Raw genomic sequence first — 21,356 nt, 5'->3', positions numbered from 1 at the left:
ATCCTATCACCCTCACCTTGACCTCCCTCCACCTATCGCATTCCCAACGCCCCTCCCCCAAGTCCCTCCTCCCTACCTTTTATCTTAGCCTGCTGGACACACGTTCCTCATTCCTGAAGAAGGGCTCATGCCCGAAACGTCGATTCTCCTGTTCCTTGGATGCTGCCTGACCTGCTGCGCTTTTCCAGCAACACATTTTCAGCTCTGATCTCCAGCATCTGCAGTCCTCACTTTCTCCTCCAGCCCTCTATTATACCATCCAGCAGCATTTCCAACACCAATAGCAGCTCCTCTTAAAATATTTTGTCAGTAACTTGTAATAAACTGGTTAATACAATTACAACTGAAAATGTGTTGCTAGAAAAGCGCAGCAGGTCAGGCAGCATCAAAGGAGCAGGAGAATCGACGTTTCGGGCATGAGCCCTGCTTCAGGAAGGTCCTGACGAAGCAGTGAACCAAATTTTGAAATGATCTTTCTAAACATAATATAGATCAGGTTAAAACTGAAGTAGGTGTTTTACACAACTTGCTACAAGGACACAGACAGTAGAATCTGAGGTGATCATGAGTATGTGGAGGTAGAATGTGGGAGACAAGCTGGGCCTGTATTGGAGTAGTCACGGTGAGAGGGAACAAATGCTGGATGCAGGGTTTCAGCAGCTGATGGACTGACACTGAGGTGAGCCATCGGAAACTGAGCAAGTGACCACCATCTAATAGGACAGAGAAACTGATCCATCAGCCTGAAACTGACTGACCACATGGCTGTCAGTGACTCCAACACAAGGGAATGGAAACATTGCTCAGAGCCTGTTACTGTAACATTCAACACAACCAGGAAATGGAAAGTGAATACTGAGCTGAAAACAAAGCCACTGCTCTGTTAGAGTCAAAATCATTCAATGTTCAGTTATTGAATATTACTGACTCTCAGAATATTCTAACTTGCAGAATCACAGTAAAAGGGGAAAGTAAACAACATTCTTGGCAAAGACAGAATGAACCAACTGCTTGTATAAAAACAGCTCAGAACAAAGGGGCGGAATCCTCTACAAACTGACAAACACAGATACCATTAGATTTATAGATAGTGATTGGAATTCTTTCGAAAAACACTTCCCTGTTTATGGTGTGTGGTAGTAACCATTCTCAGTGAGAACTGCCACTTATTTCCTTTGAAAAGAGTCTCCGTTTCCCCTCAGAAAAGCAGGTGTGTTGCTCACTTACAGACTGACTTACAGACAAAGGAAACCTGATCAGGGACTCGACGGTTAATTAAGCTGTTAGTGACAGTCCATTGCACACAACAAGAGCTTAGACCACAACAGATTCTAATGAAACCAACAATGTGATGAAAAAGGTGAATTAGTCTTTATAATCATGCAGTCTCTCTCAATCAAATAATCCCAGTCAACTTCCAAACATTTTAAAACTATTAATACAATGTGTACATATTTATTTACTTTCCTAATTTCCTCCAAAAATATATCTGATAATTCTCTTCAAAATATATTTTAAATGGTCAATTCATAATCACAATTCATTTCCAATTATTCTTAGAGCAGAACAAATTGCAAACTAAAATTGTTTTCACGTCAATAATGACACTAGAAAATTTGATCTGTAGTTTAACCATATTTCCAAATATTGTTTTGGTTCATTATTGCAGTGAAGCTAAAATTAAACTGTATTTATTTTCTCTGATATCCTTTCATTACTTTATTCCCTAATAACAATGCCCATGGTGCAATGGGTGACAAACATTAAATAAAATTGAATTTTCATTGCAAGAACTTGTACAAATAATCACATATTATTTAGTTCATTCATTGTCGTTGATTATCAGTTATTTTCACTGTATGATCAAGTTAAATTTACTTAAATAATCACAGTACAATTCTCACCTTTATAGATATGTCGAATGAATGCCAAATTATTCTTATTTCAAGTAAAAATAAATTCACGTTTTGCTCTGTTTTATTCCAGGAATAACAGGATGTGTTGAATTATTATGGGAAACAGGAACAAGTGAAGGTGGTGGCTCTCAGACGTGAGGCCTTAAAGCCAAAGGGCCAGGTGGTAGTAACAGTGGGGGGAGGTACCTAGTGCCCCGCTCTCCTCAGAAGGCAGAGAGGATGATGACAAAGTGCACACGAATGGACAGAGGGACGGCAATGGGTGGGATCACCCACCACCCTGTAAGGCCCAGAAGGCTATGTCCATGGCACCACTGGGCATCAAAGCTCAACGTGGACAGACAGTAGGGAGCAACAAAGGGAACTGTCAGAAACCAAACATGAACCGTTCACCCGCTGAATGACAGATGTTGGTGAGTTAACACCCAGCCTGATAGAGAAATGGTAATAATGGGCCTTATTGGGACAATATGGATGAATTAGTTGAGGTACAGTCTCACCGATGATGGTGTCAGGCCAAAATCTCTCAGGCCAAGATACCCTGACGTGTACATCAGAACCTGTCCCTGCAATGAGAGTATGGGGGTATGAGCCAGTTCCCCCCAGTGCACAGCCGATCAGTGTCTCCAGGCATTTACAGATATTACAGGGACACACTGGGGAGGGGACAGGCTGAATGGGCTAAAATAACCTTGGTGTCTCAGGGAACCAAGGGTAATATCGAGGATCATACAGAGAGGAAGCCTGAGGTGTGTAAGGACCACGGGGGATTACCAAACCCCAATCTGTGATGATGATATCATTTTTTTTGTTTTTAAACTGGGACCCCATTTAACTGTAATTATAAACAAGGGACTCCCAGTGGGAGATCATTCTAACCACTTTCTGAATTGAACCATGAGAGCTGAGGCAAACTCAGAAACACAGGGGAATAGCTGCAGTACAGGGAGGGTAACCAGACTGGCAATGTTACAAGTGAAGAAGGAAAGGGCACATAGCCAAGGAATGGAGGCAGAGAGAGGGAGATAGATGTTCACATTGTGTGTGTGCATGTGTTCATGTAGGCACATGAATATTCTTTGATGCTGTGTTTGCGAACCAGCAGAACAAATATTAATACAGGAGCATCTATATCAATGACTGATATGGATTTGTCCCTTACCACCTCAATTACTAAAATGAGAGCAGTCGAAGAAGGAATCAAGGAAGCTGGATGAAATAAACTTCTCCCGACGCAGATCATGCATATGGCAAAATATATTCAGATGTGGGCTGTGGGAAATTGAGGAAGGGATCACTCTGGGAGTTGTCCATTTCGAACAGTTAGGACCAACTATTGATGTAGAGACACAAACTGTAATATGGGAACAACCTGAACAGGCCTGGGACAGGAAGCAAAGGAGAGTCGACATCTCCAGAGTAGTTACCTTGCAGGGAGACTGGAACAGTCAGGGAATCTGGGGAGTTATAGCTAGGACCCAAGCAGCAGTTTGGGTAACTCAAACAGGAATGTGGGCTATTATTTGTAGATCCTGTAAAGATCAAGGGCCCTCTCACTCCCCACACAAACCGGATCCCATTAAAGCTGAGGAGGCAGTAATTGTGACAGTATCAGATTGACAAAAGCAGTGAATAGTCAGACCAGCAGTATCCCAGACTAACTCACAGAAGCCGGACAGCTCATCCCACCTCACTATTGAGTATACGTCCCTCAGTGAATCCGCCACTAAAGAGTATCCTACATTAGCGAACCACACCACTGTATTTAATGGATTGAAATCGCAACAGGATATAGTCTAAGTCCTTGATGTTGTGAATGGGTTCTGGTCCATACCTGTGGACCTGGAATCCCAGAATAGGCTGGCATTTACTGGCTGAGGAAAACAGTACTCCTGGATCCAGTTACCTCAGGGATCCCACAATATTCCACTATATCCCACCGATATATGGCTGATGGAGTTAGTCACATTGATCTTTCCAACACCTCATGACCTCAGATATTAAACAGGCAGGCCAGGCTTAAAATTAACCCACAGAGAGTGGGAAGGTAGGGAGAGATGCCACTGCTCTGTTAGAGTCAAAATCATTCAACGTTCAGTTATTGAATATTACTGACTCTCAGAATATTCTAACCTGCAGAATCACAGTAAAAGGGGAAAGTAAACAACATTCTTGGCAAAGACAGAATGAACCAACTGCTTGTATAAAAACAGCTCAGAACAAAGGGGCGGAATCCTCCATAAACTGACAAACACAGATACCATTAGATTTATAGATAGACAATGAAATTCTTCAGAAAAACCCTTCCCTGTTTATGGTGTGTGGTAGTAACCATTCTCAGTGAGAACTGCCACATTTTTCCTTTGAAAAGAATCTCTGTTTCCCCTCAGAAAAGGAGGTGTGTTGCTCACTTACAGACTGACTTACAGACAAAGGAAACCTGATCAGGGACTCGACGGTTAATTAAGCTGTTAGTGACAGTCCATTGCACACAACAAGAGCTTAGACCATAACAGATTCTAGTGAAACCAACAATGCGATGAAAAAGGTGAGTTAGTCTTTATAATCATGCAGCCTCTCTCAATCAAATAATTCTAGTCAACTTCCAAACATTTTAAAACTATTAATACCAATGTATACATATTTATTTCCTTTCCTAAGTTGCCTCCAAAACTATATATATGACTATTCTCTTCAAAATATATTTTAAATGGTCAATTCATAATCACAATTCATTTCCAATTATTTTTAGAGCAAAGCAACTTGCAAACTAAAATAGTTTTCATGTCAATAATGACACTGGAAACTTTGTTATGTAGTTTAACCATATTTCCAAATATTGTTTTGGTTCATTATTGCAGTGAAGCTAAAATTAAAGTCTATTTATTTTTTCTGATATCCTTCCATTACTTTATTCCCTAATAACAATGCCCACGGTGATATGGGTGACAAGCATTAAAATAAAATTGAATTTTCAATGCAAGAAGTGGTACAAATAATCACATATTATTCAGTTCATTCATTGTCGTTGATTATCAGAGTTATTTTCATTGTATGATCACGTTAAATTCACTTAAATAATCACAGTACAATTCTCACCTCTATAGATATGTCAAAGTGAATGTCAAATTATTTCAAGTAAAACCAAATTCACATTTTGCTCTGTTTTATTCCAGGAATGACAGGATGTGTTGAATTATTATGGGAAACAGGAACAAGTGAAGGTGGTGGCTCTCAGACGTGAGGCCTTAAAGCCAAGGGCCAGGTGGTAGTAACAGTGGGGGGAGGTACCTAGTGCCCCGCTCTCCTCAGAAGGCAGTGAGGATGATGACAAAGTGCACACGAATGGACAGAGGGACGGCAATGGGTGGGATCACCCACCACCCTGTAAGGCCCAGAAGGCCCTGTCTATGGCTCCACTGGGCATCAAAGCTCAAACTTGGACAGACAGTAGGGAGCAACAAGGGGAACTGACAGAAACGAAACCTGAACCGTTTATCCAGCTGAACGACAGATGTTGGTGAATGAACACCCAGCCTGATAGAGAAATGGTAATAATGGGCCTTATTGGGACAATATGGATGAATTAGTAGAGGTACACAGTCTCACCGAAGATGATGTACGGACCCTCCCTCGAGCCAAGATGCCCTGACGTGTACAGCAGAATCTGTCCCTGCAATGAGAGGGTGAGGGTGAGAGTCGGTTCCCCCAATGCACAGCCGATCAGTGGCTCCAGGCATTTACAGATATTACACGGATACACTGGGGAGGGGACAGGCTGAATAGGCTGAAATAACCTTGGTGTCTCAGGGAACCAAGGGTAATATCGAGGAACATACAGAGAGGAAGCCTGACGTATGTACGGACCACGGGGGATTACCAAACCACAACATGTGATGATGAAATCGGTTTGATGCATTTAAAAGATGACATGGGACCCTATTTAACTGTAATTATAAACATGGGACTCCCAGTGGGAGATCATTCTAACCACACTCTGAATTGGGCCATGAGAGCTGAGGAAACACAGAAACACAGGGGAATAGCTGCAGTACAGGAAGGGTAATCAGACCCACAATGTTACAAGGGAAGCAGGAAAGGGCACATAGACAAGGAATGTAGGCACAGAGAGGGAGATAGGTGTTCATATTGTGAGTGGCCTGTGTTCACGTAGGTGTATGCATAGCCCATGAATATTCATTGATGCGCTGTTAAGGGACCAACACTTTCATGATTCTAACACCGGAGCATCTTTGTCTTTTATGCCTCACCCTACAACTCAAATCCTCCAACCCGAACAACATCCTTGTAAGTCTTTTTTGAAACCTTTCATGTTTCACAGCACCCTTCTGATAGGAGGCAGGCCAGAACTGCACACACTATTCCAAAAGTGGCCTAACGAATGTCCTGTACAGTAACATGACCTCCCACATCCGATACTCAATGCTCAAACCAATAAAGGAAAACATACTGAACACCTTCATCATCCTATCTGCCTGCAACTTGACTTGCAAGGACTATGAACCTGCCGTCCAAGCTCTCTTTGTTGCGCAAACGTCTTCAGGGCCTTGCCATTCAGTGTACAAGTCCTGCCCTGATTTGCTTTTCCAAAATGCAGCACATCACATTTACCTAAATTAAACCCCATCTGATCAATATCTTATTGTAATCTGAGGTAACCTTCTTCATTATCCACACCCCTCCAATTTTGTATGACCTGTAAACTCATTTACGATACCAAATTATTTAAATGAATGACGAAACAAATCCAGAAATAGACATCCATTTCTCAGAGTTTGAATGTGCTCTGTGTAAATCCTGCCCAATGACTCTGTACCAGAGAAAGGCTGCACATGCGCCTGGCTGCACCTTGCCCCCTACAAAGCTGGTGGCTCCACATGTGTCCAGAGAATTCTTGCCCCGAATAAAGATGGCGGCACACACTCATGCCTGCTGCCACACTGAGGCAATTCCCCGTTTACTGAAAACACGAGACTGGGACGTTCAAATTTGTGTTTTCCGACGTGCACATTTTGTTTGTAAAACCTCTCCGCTCATACAGAATCGCTCTCACCTCCTGCGGTTCCACAGACAACCTTGATGATTTTTGTGGGTACCTATTCTCTGCCTGGTTACTCGTTTGTCCTTAGTGTATTTGTACAATCACTCTGGATTCTCCTTAAACCTATTTCCTGAAGCTATCTCATGTCCCCTTTTTGCCCTCCTGGTTTACCTCGAGTATACTCCTACTGCCCCTATACTCCTCTAGGGATTCACACAAAAACAGCTCTCTGTACCTGCCATATGCCTCCTTCATTTTCTTGACCAGACCCACAATATCTTTCGTCAGGCAGCATTCTTTACACCTACCAGCCTTGGCCTTAACAGGAACATACTGTCTGTGTACTCTCATTGTCGCAGGCCTATGGAGGCAATGGCAGATGAGGATACAGAAGCAATCATTCTCAGTAAAGAGGTGGTGTTGGGAAAGATACCAGCCTAAAGGTAGATGGGGATCCAGGCTCTGATGGAATGCATCCCAGGGACTAAAAGAGATGGGGTGGGGGGGGGGGAGGGGGGAAAGAGATAACAAATAGACCTCGTGATAATTCACTACCATTTGTTGGATTCTGGGATGGTTTTGACAGACTGGAAGCTGCAAATATGGTGCCACTATTTTTCAAAAAGGACCCGTTAGCTTAACTTCTGTAGTGGGGAAAATGCTTGAATCTCTCAAGGAAGTAGTGGTGAGATATCTGGGTAGAAATTGTCTCATTGAGCAGACACAGCATTGATTCATGAAAGGCAGGTCACGTTTAACGCATTTACTGGAATTATTTGAGGATACGACGAGTGCGTTGGACAAGGCGGACTCGGTGGATGTGGTGTACATGGATTTCCAGAAGGTATTCAACAAGTTGCCACACAAAAGGCTGCTGAATAAGGTAAAAATGCATGGCATTGTGGGTAATGTATTATCATTGATACTGGATCGGTTAACCAACAAAAAATAAAGCATGAGAATAAATGGGTGTTTGGATTAGTGTTGGCACTACAACTGTTTGCAATTTACACAAATGTTTTGGAGTTGAGGACCAAGTGTACGGTGTCAGAGTTCATATTTGATACAAAGATGAGGTAGAGCAATGTCTGCAGAGGCCACTGTCAGTCTGCACAGGGATACAGATAGGTTAAGTGAGTGGGTAAGGATCTGGCAGATGGAGTTCAATGTTGGGATATGTGAGGTCATCCATTTTGGTCGGACTAACAGCAAACTGATGATGAAATGGTGAAAACTTGCAACAGGCTACTGTGCAGAGGGAGCTTGGTGTCCTTGTGCATAAATCACAGGAAGTTGGTTTGCAGGTGCAGCAGGTAATTATGGCAGTGAAGGGAATATTGTCCTTCTTTGCTAGAGGGATGGTTATGCTGCAGCTCTACAGGGTGCTGGGGAGGCCACACCTGGAGTACTGTGTACAGGTTTGGTCCCCTTACATTAGCAAGGATGTGCTGGCACTGGAGGGAGTACAGAGGAGGGTCACTAGTTTGAGTTGGAAGTTGAGGGTTGGTGTATGTGGAGAGATTACAGAACCAGTTTTCTCAATCATTGTAATTTAGAAGAATGGGAGGTTGGATAGGAAACAATAAAATTATGAAGGGAGTAGATAAGACAGAAGCAGGGAGGCTATTTCCACTGGGGTCGGTTCAAACTACAGAGCATTACCTCAAAATAAGGGGGAGCAGATTTAGGACTGAGGTCAGGAGGAGCTTCTTCAGCTAAAGGGTTGTGCATCTGTGGAATTCCCTGCCGAGTGCATCATTTGACGTTATCAACTTGAATGCCTTTAAGGCAAAATGTAGATTTGTGAACAGGAAAAGAATTAAGGGTTATGGTGAGAGAGCAGGAATGTGGAGCTGAGGCCATGAAAAGATCAGCCCTGATCTTATTGAATGGTAGAGCAGGCTTGAGGGGCCAGATGAACGTTCTTGCCTCGTGCAATCAAAATTGGCCTTTGTCCAATTCAGAACCTTAACGTTTAGATCTGGTATATTATTTTCTGTAACTATTTTAAAACTAGTAGAATTATCAGAGACTCCCAAGAGTGTGGAAGCAGGTCATTCAGCCCATCACATTGATACTGACCTGGAGAGCCTCCTAACCTCCCCCTGTAACATTGCATTTCCCAGAGCCACCCAACCTGCACATCCCTGAACATTATGGGCAATTCAGACTGGATAATCTACCAAACCAGCACATCCCTGACGCTGTGGGCAATTCAACCTGGACAATCCACCCAACCTGCACATCTTTGGACTGTGGGAGGAAACCAGAGGACTCAGATGAAATCCTTGCAGAAAATCCCAATAAGGTGATTATCCCTTTCTTATTTCCCAGTTCCACCTAAATAACTTCACTGGGCGTACTCCCAGGAATATCTTCCCTAAGCAAAAACATAATGCTATCCCAAATCAAAAATGCCACTCCCCCTCCTCTCTTGTCCCCCTTCCTATCCTTGCTATAGCATCTATACCCTGGAACATTAAGCTGCCAGTCCTATCCATCCCTGAGTGATGCCTCTGTAATTGCTATAATATCCCAGTGCCATGTTCAAAACCATACCCTGAGCTCATCTGCCTTCCCTGTCAGGCCTCTTCTATTGAAGTAAATGCAGTGCAACTGCTCAGTCCGACTTCATTCTGTGCCTTGCCCTTGCCTGCCTTGACTATTTGACTTCTGAACTGTACCAGCCTCAGAGATACCTCTATTCTCACTATCTTCTTGGGTTTACACCCACTCCCTCACTGGTTTAATGCCCCCCGAGTATCACCAGCCAGTCTCCCTGCCTAGATATTAGACACCTTCAAATTCAGGTACAATCCATCCTTCTTATGCAGGTCAACTCTACTCCAGAGGAGATCACAACGACCCAAAAAACGTGAATCCTTTTCCCCTGCACCTGCTCCTTAGCCACTTATTGAGCACCTCCTCCTCCTCCTCTGTAATATGGACATTTTTCAAGATGTCACCATTTATTTCCCCACATTCTATATCTACACAGTAAACACGGATGCAAAATACTTGTTTCCTATCTCGCCCATCGCCTGCAGCTCCACACAATGGCTGCCTTGCTGATCTTTGAGGGTCTCTATTTTCTCCCTAGTTAGCCTTTTGTTCCTCATGTATTTACAAAAGCCCTTTGGATTATCCTTAACCCTATTTGCCAAAGCTATCTCATGCCCCTTTTTTGCCTCCTGATTTCCCTCTTAATTATACTCCTACTGCCTTTATACTCAAAAGTTTTTTGGATTGGAATAAATGCAAAATATAACATCCTGACAAAACAAACGAGGGTAGGACTTACACTCAATAAAAGTAGGGCCTTGAGTAGTGATATGGGAACAAAGAGACCGAGGGCTTCAGATCTTTGAAGTGTGTGTTACATGTAGACAGGGTGGTTAAGAAGGTGCTTAGCACACTTACCTTCATTGTTCAGACCTTTGAGTCCAGGAGTTGGGACTATATGTTGAGGATGTACAGGACGTTGGGCAGGCCACTTCTGGAATACTCTGTCCAGTTCTGGTTGTGCTGTTATAAGAAGGATATCATTAAATTGGAGCAGGTTCAGAAGAGATTTACCAGCATGTTGCCATGAATGGAGGGATTGTGTTCTAAGGAGAGGCTGGATAGGCTGGGAATTTTTTTCACTGGCATGCACAAGGTTGAGGGGTGACCTTATTAGAGGTTTACAAAATCAGAAAGAGTGTAGATAAGGTGAATAGCCGGGGGAGAGGGAGATTCAAAACTCGGGTGCATTCATTTTGAGAAGAAATTAGAAAGATTTCAGAAAAGACATTAGGGTTTTTTAAAAAAATTATACGTGTGGAATGAACTTCCAGAGGAAGTGGTAGCTGTGAATACAATTACAATATTTAAAAGACCTTCAGATAAGTACATAATAGGAAATATTGGGATGGATGTGGACCAAGCAGAGGCAGGTACAATTAGTTCAGTTTGGAATTATGGTCGGCATGGACTGGTTGGACCACAGGGCCTGTTTCCTTGCTGTATAACATTAGGAGTCTAATCCTCACTAACTCTAAATTCCTCCATCCTCAACTCTCCCGATCACTGTCACCTCATCCAGCCTCACAATTCTTCCTTATTTATATAATTCCTCACCAGCCACAGAACGCTCCCTATCTCATGTCCTCCAGTTTCTCAAATCTCTGCGATAGGTGCCTTTCTTTAGTTCCAGCCTTGAGGATGCCCTCATTCCCTCCGACTGGTTGGAGGACAAACTGGTACAACCTGGTCCTCCAGTATTGCCCTCTGCCCCCTATTGGCCTGCGCTGACATCAATCATCGGGGCCCATTGTGAGGTGAGTGGTGGGATCCTCCCTCTCTCTGCCCTGGGATGAGCTTCAACATTCACAGTAAATGGGGCAGTATCACAGAGCACAGGGGCTGGGGCTATTCAGCCCATTTGGGATGTACCCTCTCCCTCTGGAGATGCTGCAAATCTGTCCCAATTCCCTTCCCCTTTGCCCATAGCCCCCCAAATCTTCCCTTAAATAGTAAAATTCCAAATCTGATTATGAATAACTGCTGAGTCTGTGTCCAGCTGCCATTCAGACTGTTCCAGATACTCAGAACTTACTGAATAAAAAAAGTTCACATTCACATTATTTGCCAATTACCTGAAAATAGTTACTAAAATTGTGACATTGTTAACAATTCTCCCCTCTCTCTGCAGATTAGATATCCTAGAAACAAATTTGCACCTGGTCAAAATCACTGCTTAACCTTCTCAGCTCCAAGGACAATTATCTGTGCTTCTGCTAGCTCTCCACAAAAGAGGAACACATCTTATTTTCATTTATTAGTGTCATAGAGATGTACAGCACAGAAACAGACCTCTGGACCAATTGGTCGATGCCAACTAGGAATCCCCAACAAATGGAGCCCCATTTGCCAGCTATTGGTCCGTATCATTGGAAACTTTTCCTATTCATGTACCCAATCGAATGCCTTTCAAATGTTGTAATTGTATCAGCCTCCACTACTTCATCTGGCAGCTCATTCCACACATACACCACACACAGCTTGAAAACTTTGCCCCTTAGATCCATTTTTAATCTTTGCCCTCTCAACTTTAGCCCATGTGATCTTGTTTTGAACCCACCTAACTGGGGGGAAAAGACCCTGGCTGTTCACCTTATCCATGCCCTTCATGATTTTATAAATCTCCATGAAGTCACCTCTCAGTCTTTGACTCTCCAGGGAAATTAACCCTGGCCTATTCACCCTCTCCCTGTGGCCCAAATCCTCCAACCCTAGCAAAGTCTTTGTAAATCTTGTCTGAACTCTTTCAAGATTCACAACATCCTTTCCAGAACAGGGAATTTCAAACTTAAAACATAATTCCTGAAATGGCTTAATCAATGTCCTGTCCAGCCACAATTTGACGTCCCAGCTTCTGTACTCAATGCATTGACCAATAAATATAAGCAAAACAAACACCACCTTCACTAGTCTGCCTACCTGCGACTCTACTTTCAAGGAACAATGAACCTGCACTCCATTGTCTCTATGTTCAGCAACATTCCCAAGGACTTTAAGTGTACAAGTCTTGCCCTAACTTGCCTTTCCAAAATCCAACAGCTTACATTTGTCTTAATTGAACCCAGTTTGCCATTCCTCACTCCAATGGCCCATCTGGTCAAGATACTGTTGCATTCTGAACTAACTTATTCATTGTCCACGACACCTCCAATTTTGGTGTCTTCTGTAAACCCACTGACCATATCTCATACATTCACATCCAAGTCATTTATTTAAGGGCCCAATATCCATTCGTGCAGGACAATGCTGCTCACAGGCCTCCAGTCCACAAAGCAACCCTCCATCACCACCCTCTGCCTCCTGCCTTCAAGCCAGTTTTGTATCCAAATGGCTAGTTCTCCCAACATTTCATGTTATCTAACCTTGCTAACCAGTCTGCTTTGTGGAACATCGTTCAGTGTTCATATAGACAACGTCCACTCCGTGCCTTCATCAATCATCTTTGTCACATCTTCAAAAAAACACAATCAAGTTAGAGAGAGAGAACTTCCCACACACAAAGCCATGTTAACTAACCCTAATCAATCCTCGTCTTTCCAAATACATGTAAATCCTGTCCCTCAGAATCCCTTCCAACAACTTACCTACCACTGACATTAGGTTGACTGTTCTCTTGTTCCCTGGCCTTTCCTTCCCACCTTGTTTAAATAACGGCACCCATCTTCCAGCACCTCACCTGTCACAAACAATGATATAAATACCTCAGGGAGGGACACTGCCAACACCTTCCTAGCTTTCCACAAATTTCTGGGATACACCTGATCAGGTCCTAGGGATTTATCCACCTTGCTACTGTTTAAGACATCCAGTACTTCCTCCTCTGTAACATAGACACTTTTCAAGTTATCACTACTTATTTCTCCAAACTCTGTAGAATAGAAGAGCATAGTATTTCTCCCACAACCTGTTGTTCCATAAATGGCCTTGTTGATCTTTAAGGGTCCTATTCTCTGTCTGGTTATTATTTTATCCTTAAAGTATTTGTAGAATCTCTTTGGATTCTCCTTAAACTATTTCCTAGAGATATTTCAAGTCCCCTTTTTGCTCTCCTGATTAGCCTCGAGTATATTCCTGTAAAAACGTGATCCTGTACTCCCAATTCCTCCGCCTTTGCCATATCTGCTCCCAGAAGAAGCAATTCCACTCCAGGACATCCCAGAAAGGTTTCCTCTTTCAAGGACCGCATTTCCCTCCCACTTGATCAACAATGCACTCCAACGCATATCCTCCACTTCCTGTACCTCCGCCTTCCCCCCACCCCTCCAACCACAATAAGAATATAATCCCCCGGTCCTCACCTGCCACCCACTAATCTCCAGTAACCTCTGCTATGTCCGCTACCTACAGTCAGACCCCACCACCAGAGATATATCTCCCTCCCCAGCCCTTTCTATCTTCTGCAGAGACCATGGGATCTTTGGTGCTGATGTGCTGCCCCACGGATACCTCAGTCACTCACCCTGCCAAATGGCCTAGTGAGATTATCACTAGATGGATAATCCAGACACCCACGTAACGTTCTGGGGCCCAGGGTTTGGATCCCGTCACGGCAGACAGTGGAATGTGAGTTCAATAAAAATTTGGAATTAAGAATCTATTAAAGACCACGAATCCATTGTTGATTATTGCGAAAAAAAAACTCATCAGATTCGCTAATATCCTTCAGGGAAGGAATCTGCCATCCTTACCTGGTCTGGCCTACATGTGACTCCAGACCCACAGCAATGTAGTTGACTCTTTACTGCCCTTTGGGCCTAGCCAGTGACACCCTCATCCTGTGAATGAATAACAAAGAAGGTCAAGTCTTGTACACAACCATACTATTCTTACAGAAAAGTGATCTCTCAGTAAATTTGCTTCTCAACTCCCTGCTGACTATTGGGGAAGTGGGGGGGGGGGGGGGGGGGGGGTCAATAGTACTATCCCAATAAGGAGATCATCCCTTTCTTATTTCTCAGTTCCACCTGTATAACCTGCCTGGATGTACTCCCAGGAATACCCTCTTGAAGCCCAGCTGTAATGTTATCCCTAATCAAAAATACCTCTCCCCCTGCTCTGTTGCCCCCTTTCTATCTTTGCTATCGCATCTATACACTGGAACATTAAGGTGCTGGTCCTATCCATCATTAAGTTATGCCTCTGTAATTGCTATAATATTCCAGTGCGATGTTCAAAACCATACCCTGAGCTCCTCTGCCCCCTGCATTGAAATAAATGCAGTGTAACTGCTCATTCTGTTCCTTGCCCTTGTCTGCCTTGACTGTTTGACGTCTGAACTGTACCAGCGTCATACTTAGCTCTTCGCTCACTCTCTCTCTGGGTTTACCCACATTCCTTCACTGGTTTAATGCCTCCTGAATAGCACTAGCCACTGTTCCCTTCCAGTGCCAGTACAATCCATCCTTCTGATGGAGGTCAATTCTACCCCACAAGAGATTCCAATGATCCAATAATGTGAACTCTTCAATTCCTATGTCATTGATACCAATAAACAACAGGATACCCTCAAAATGGTTATTCTCCCCTTTAAGAATATTCTGCTCCCTCTCTGAGACATCCTTATACAAAAATTACACATTCGAATAATAAGCCTTACACTCATCAGGTCATCATAAAAGGATTACATGACACATTGAAGGTTTGGGGAGACCTTTTGAGAGAATGCGATGATTCAAAGGAGAATTTTTAAGCAGCAAATGGGATTGATCTGGAACACAATACTCACACACACAATGCGAATATCCAGATACTGATATACTGAGTAATTCAATCAGAGTTTAGCAGAATATTTACTGAGATCACCATCTGAATGTCCACCTGTAATATCCCGTAATACAAGTTTATAAAATCTGTCACTCTCAGTTCAAGTTAGAAACTCACACCATCCCCTCCTTGTGGCCCAGGATTACTGTACATATTACCCTAGAGGACATCAGCAGTCAACTCAGAGGGAAATCTGTGGGTTTCTAGGAGATTCCAACTTGAGATCTCATGTGACTGAACACAGCAGTTCTTTGACACATTGGAGAAAATGATCCAAGGGTCAGTGAGTTATGGGGAACAAGAATTACTTTCTTTTCTTTCATTCCGTGCTGCCGCTCTGCCTCATCAATAAGACATGGGTGTGAAAGGCTAATGCCTAACGATGGGCAAGTTGTCTCCATCCTGACCAATGGGTAGGAAGATCCTCTCAATCACTCCAAAGCGTATCCCTAAAAAGATAGCAACTCTGTCTGCTTCCCACTGCCCAGTGCTCCCAGTAAATGCTTGGAAGAATGGGAAGGGGGGATATCTCCTAGAAAAGGCATAACTGTAAAGGTCTAAGAGGATTATGAAAAGAGAGAGTTGCACAGGAGAAGGGGGCAACAAGTTGCCAGATGGGGTGTAACTTGGGAAAAATGGGAAGTTGCTCATTTTGGAGGAGATAATAAAAGAACAAAGTACTATTTAAATGGTGGAAACTGTAGAAAGCTGCACCACAAAGGGACCTGGGGTAATTGTTCAGGAAACACAGAAAGCTACCACACAGTTACACCAGGGAATCAGGAAGGGGAAATCGAATGTTTTGTTTCAAAAGTTTTCAGTATTAGAGTTTGGGGTCTCTACCTGAGAGTAACGTGTGGCAGTGCTGGTGAGACCACCATATCTGCAGTAATGAGAGCAGTTTTGGTCCCTTTAGATAAGGAAATGTGTCACTTTATTGGAGGCATTTCAGGGAAGATTCAATGAGATAATCCCTGGTTTGGAGGGATTATCTTTTAAATAAAGGCTGAAAAGGTTGGGACTCTACTCACTGGATTTTGGAGAAAGAGAGGTGATCTCATTGAGACAGATGGGATTCTTTAGGGGTTTGACAGGATAAATACTGAGAGGATGTGTCTGAGGGTAAATACTGAGAGGGGAGTGTGAAACCAGATTATGAGTCACGGAATCAAGGGTTCGGTTTTGGATTCAAGTTTAAGGTGACACAGGCGCGGGTAAGGGGTTTCAGTTGCAATGGAGCTGGGGTGAGGTGGAGAAAAGCAACGTTTAAGAGATTGGAATTCCTGGTGTTTGTGATTGTGTGGATGTCTGATCAGAAGGTCACCTTGGGGTCAGATATAACAGCAATATTGTGAAGAGTGTCATTCTGCCTCAGAGAGTTCCCAGTGAGAGGGAAGGGCTCAGCAGAAAGGTAAAGGTAAGGCAATGGGTTTAACCATGACAATGTTTCATTGGAGGAAACTGCAGCTAATCGAGTAGTAGGAATGTGGTAAGCAGTTTGATAACTGAGTAACAGTGGAGTAATGGAGAGGGATGATGGGGAGGGCGAGCTGGGCATCGTCAGTGTACATGTCAAACCTAACACAGTGTGTTTGGATGATATCACCTCCTGGCACTATGTACGTGAGATACAGGAGAGACCAAGGATGGATCATTGAGGGACACCAAGGATTTCAGAAAGGAAAGGGAGAGTGGAGATGGAGCAGGATTTTCCAACAACGGTGAGGTCAAATGTTAGTTTTTCACAGAATGGGAGAGAAGGACATAACCAAAAAAGACCAACAGACAGAACAAGGAACAATATACATGAATTGGCGAGGGGGGGGGGGGGGGGGGGGGGGGGGGGGGGGTTGATGAGGCGGCAGCGGAGGAAAGAGAGTTGGAAAGTGAGTTTAGTGAGATTAGGGTAAAGGGTCAAGGTGAACTTTGATAAGGCTTGACAAGAGACTGGAGAAAGATGTAGGTTTAGGACAAAAACCAGGAACACCACGTGAGGCAGTTGGGCTCAGTGGGCTAGTGGGAGGGAGAGAAACAGCAGATCGGATTATCTCAGTCTTAGTGACAGAGAAACTCCATGTGCTCCTCACTCGTTGTTGGAGGGGAGGATGGAGGAGACAGGATGATGGGCAGTGTTTTACAAAGAAACAAAACCAGGGTTAGTGATATTTAAAATGAGTGAACAAACCTGATGTATTTAGCTTTTATCCAGAATATTAAAACAAACGACTGAAGTCCTGGTTTGAATCCCATCTTGGCAGATGGTGGCATCTGAATTCAAGAAAAAAAAAACAACGTATTAGGAATCTCCTGATCTCCATGAAATCATTGTCATTGGCGGAAAAAATCCTGCCAACCTGACAGCGGCCCAGCCAGCTACTCACTGTATTAATCACTGCAAAGTCTCAACACAGGAATGAAACTGGATGGACCAGTTGGCAACTAACAAGGCACCAGAAATTACAACCACAGAATCAGCTCTCTCGGATGGTGCAACGTCCTCCTCACTAACATAGGGTTTTTGGTGCCAAAATGTGGAGAGCTGTCTCACAGACTAGTCAAGGAACAGCCTGACATAGTCATACCCACGGAATCATCCCTTACAAACAATGACCAGACACCACCATCACCATCCCAAGATATCGAGAGTGTGGTGCTGGAATAGCACAACAGTCAGGTAGCATCCGAGGAGCAGGAGAATCGACGTTTCTAGCCTAAGCCCTTCATCAGCCTGACCTGCTGTGCTTTTCCAGCACCAGACTCTTGATTCTGATCTCCAGCATCTGCAGTCTTCACTTTCTCCTGAAATCTCTGGATATGTCCTGTCCCACCGGCAGGACAGACCAGGCAGAGGTGGTGGCACAGTGGTGTACAGACAGGGAGGATTTGCCCTGGGAGTACACAGCATTGGCTCCGGAGACCAGGAAGTCTCATGGCTCCTGCTGATTACCACGTCCCGTCCTCCCTTGGCTGATGAATCACTTCTCCTTCATGTTGAATAACATTTGGAGGAAGCACTGAGGCAATAAAATGGTGTCAAATGTACTCTGGGTACAGGATTTCAATGTCCAAAATCGAGACTAGCTCTGCAATAGAATACTGACTGAGCTGGCCAGGTCCTAAAGGGTATAGCTGCTCAACTGAGTCTGCAGCGGGTGGTGAGGGAACCAACAAGCGGGAAAAACATACTTGATCTCATTGTTATGAATTGACCAGCTGCAGAAACATCTGTCCATGACAGTATCAGTACGAGCGACCATCACACATTCCTTTTGGAGACAAAGTCTTGCCTTAAAGTTGAGAAAAACCTCCATCGTGTTGAGTGACACTATCACCGTTCTAAATGGGATAGACTTTGAAGAGATGTAGGATCTCAAACTGGGTATCTCTGAGGCACTATGGGACATCAACAGCAGCAGAACTGTACTCCAGCACAATCTGTAATCTCATGGGTTTGTACATCCCGCACTCACCCATTACAATGGACAGTAAAGGAGGGCATGCCATGAGCAGCACCAGGCAGACTTAAAAATGAAGTGCCAACTGGGTGAAGCGACCAAGCAGGACTATCTGCATATCAAACAGCATCAGCAGCAAACAACAGAGCTAAGTGCTCCTACATCCAATGGAACAGATCGGAGCTCTGCAGTTCTGCCACACCCAGTAGTGAATGGTGATGGACAATTAAACAACTCACTGGAGGAAGCATCACAGATATCCCCACCCTTACTGATGGAGGGGCCTCACACATCCATGTACCAGATAAGATGACAGCATTTGCAGCAATCTGCAGCCAGAAGAGCAAAGTGGGATGATCCATCTCAGCCTTCTCCAGTGGTTTCTAACATCACAGATGTGAGTTTTAAACCAGTTCAATTGAGTTTGAATAACATCAAGAAATGGTTAAGTAGTGCAAAGGCTACAGGCCCTGCCAATATTCTGGCAATAATACTGATGGTTTGTGCTCCAGAACTTGCCACCCACCAAGCCACGTACCGCTCCAGCACTGGCATCTACCGACAATGTCGAACATTGCCCAGGAATGTTCAACACAAAAACACAGGGCAATCCAACCCAGGCAATTTCCATCTATCAGTCCACACTCGACCAGCAGTAAAGTGATGGAAGATGTCATCGACAGGGCTACCAAGCAGCAGCTGCTCAGCAACAGTCAGATCAGCGACCCTCATTTTAGGCTCCACCAGGGCCACTCAGCTCCCGATTGTGTTACTGCCCTGATTCACAATCTGGCAACCAGCTGAATCCCAGAGGCGAGGTGAGGTGAGTGTGATAACTCAGTCCCACTCCAAGACCACTATTTCTAGCTGATTCCACCCTTGTCTCACCTCATACACTTTCATCCACCTTGTGTTATCTCCAGACTTCATTTTCCAAACACACTCAGGGCCAGCTTGCCACATTCAACCTCCCTGTAATCTCAAGAAAGTCTAAATCTCTGCTTGTTGATTCATCAAAAGGCTCCTAATTATAATCAACATACAGCCATAGAGATGTATAGCAAGTAAACAGATCCTTCGGTCCAACCCGTCCATGCTGACCAGATAACCCAACCCAATCTAGTCTCACCTGCCAGCACCTGGCCAATATCCCTCAATTTAAAATTCTCACACTTGATTTAATTCCTGACTGTGATAATCCCTAGCTCCCTGCACCACACACACTGAGACCTCGACAACCCATTTTCTTTGAGACTCCCAACCATTTGTTAATTCATTACTTCACCTGTGTGGCTGTTTCTATAGTTGCTGAAGCAGCTTGGTCTGAAATTCGCAGCCAAAACTTCACAGGTCTGCCTTTAAGACATCCCTCAAAACCTGCTTTTTGGCAATGCTTTTGGTCACCTGACCTAAAATCTCCATCTCTGGCCTTATGTCTAAAGTTCTCAATAGTATTTTTGAGAAATTATAAGCATGATAATAAAAATACAAACTGTTGTTGATTTGGACATTATTTTCAAATCATCACTGTTACTGAATGAATAATCTATAATGTCTCTTACCCAACCACATTGTAGGAGCACCTTCACCACACAAACTGCAGCTGTACAAGAAAGTCAAACATCACCCTCTTCACAAGCAACAGGGCTTTGGCATTAATCACTGGTATCTGTGGAAGGAGAAACACAGTTGATGTTTCAGGGAGTGCAAAATGGATTACAGGGAATGAAAATGGTGCAGAATTTGATCGTCAGAAATGAAAGGAAAATACACTTGCCTATTGGAAAAAAGAATTCTTGACTGTCAAAAATATTCAAGATAAAAGTAATCTGATAATAGAGCAGTACATGGTCAGGGGCTGGGCCCGCAGTGAAAAACTCATTTACAAAGGGTCTATAAAAGTAATAATACAGTAGTAAACATACCAAAAATACACCTATGGTTCGAGACTGAGGAAACTAGATATTGACAAAGTGGTTATGAGGGAGCCCAGAGGTGAATCAGAGCAGTATTGGCTGTTATGATCACAATGACTCTGTACTAGACAAAAGGCTGCACATGCGCCTGGCTGCACCTTGCCCCCTACAAAGATGGCGGCCCCGCACGTGTCCAGTGAATCGTTGTCCCGAATAAAGATGGCGGCGCTTACTCAGGTCTGCAGCCGAGCTGAGGCCATTCCTAATTTACTACAAACACGCGACTGGGACGTTCAAATTTGTGTTTTCCGACGTCCACAACTTGTTTGTAAAACCTCTCCGCTCATAGCAACACAGTTTTTCTCCCGTTTCCCTGTTTATTTCTTTCCTTACCGTATCCTTTCTCTCCATAACTTCGCGAGCATTCATTCCAGCGACTCTGCGCCGCGCGCGAGGGTGATCACATGGTTTAGTTTAGCTCCGCCCTTCATTCACTTTGATTGGTTGGAAGACCAACATCCCGCTCGGTTCTCTAGCTCCGCCCACCGTCCTTTCATTGGTCCGGTGCTGACATCAATCACCCGCGGGTCACTGTGTTAGGTGGAGCATGCGCAGTGCGGCCTGCTTTTGCTGATATATTGGGTAAAGTGATGGGAGAGTTTACTGAGGGTAAGAATTCCCT

The 21,356-nt window shown here is 43.9% G+C and overlaps 1 long non-coding RNA gene across 1 annotated transcript in view; it reads right to left on the bottom strand.

Annotated features, from left to right (window-relative positions):
- The window catches only part of LOC140471526 (uncharacterized), a 28,700-nt gene extending 7,571 nt beyond the window's left edge, over nt 1–21,129 (bottom strand). Inside the window, exons 1-6 of the long non-coding RNA XR_011957070.1 lie at nt 21,068–21,129; nt 20,321–20,427; nt 17,489–17,571; nt 14,229–14,315; nt 10,399–10,503; nt 5,526–5,589 (exon numbers count right to left, since the gene is read on the bottom strand). This is a non-coding gene — a long non-coding RNA (uncharacterized lncRNA). The remainder of the gene's footprint in view (nt 1–5,525; nt 5,590–10,398; nt 10,504–14,228; nt 14,316–17,488; nt 17,572–20,320; nt 20,428–21,067) is intronic.
- Nucleotides 21,130–21,356: the final 227 nt, after the last annotated feature.

Source organism: Chiloscyllium punctatum, unplaced genomic scaffold, assembly GCF_047496795.1.
Source record: "Chiloscyllium punctatum isolate Juve2018m unplaced genomic scaffold, sChiPun1.3 scaffold_100, whole genome shotgun sequence".
Lineage (NCBI taxonomy): Eukaryota > Metazoa > Chordata > Chondrichthyes > Orectolobiformes > Hemiscylliidae > Chiloscyllium > Chiloscyllium punctatum.
Note: the sequence above shows the minus strand (reverse complement) of the source record. Positions and strands in the feature narration are given on the sequence as shown.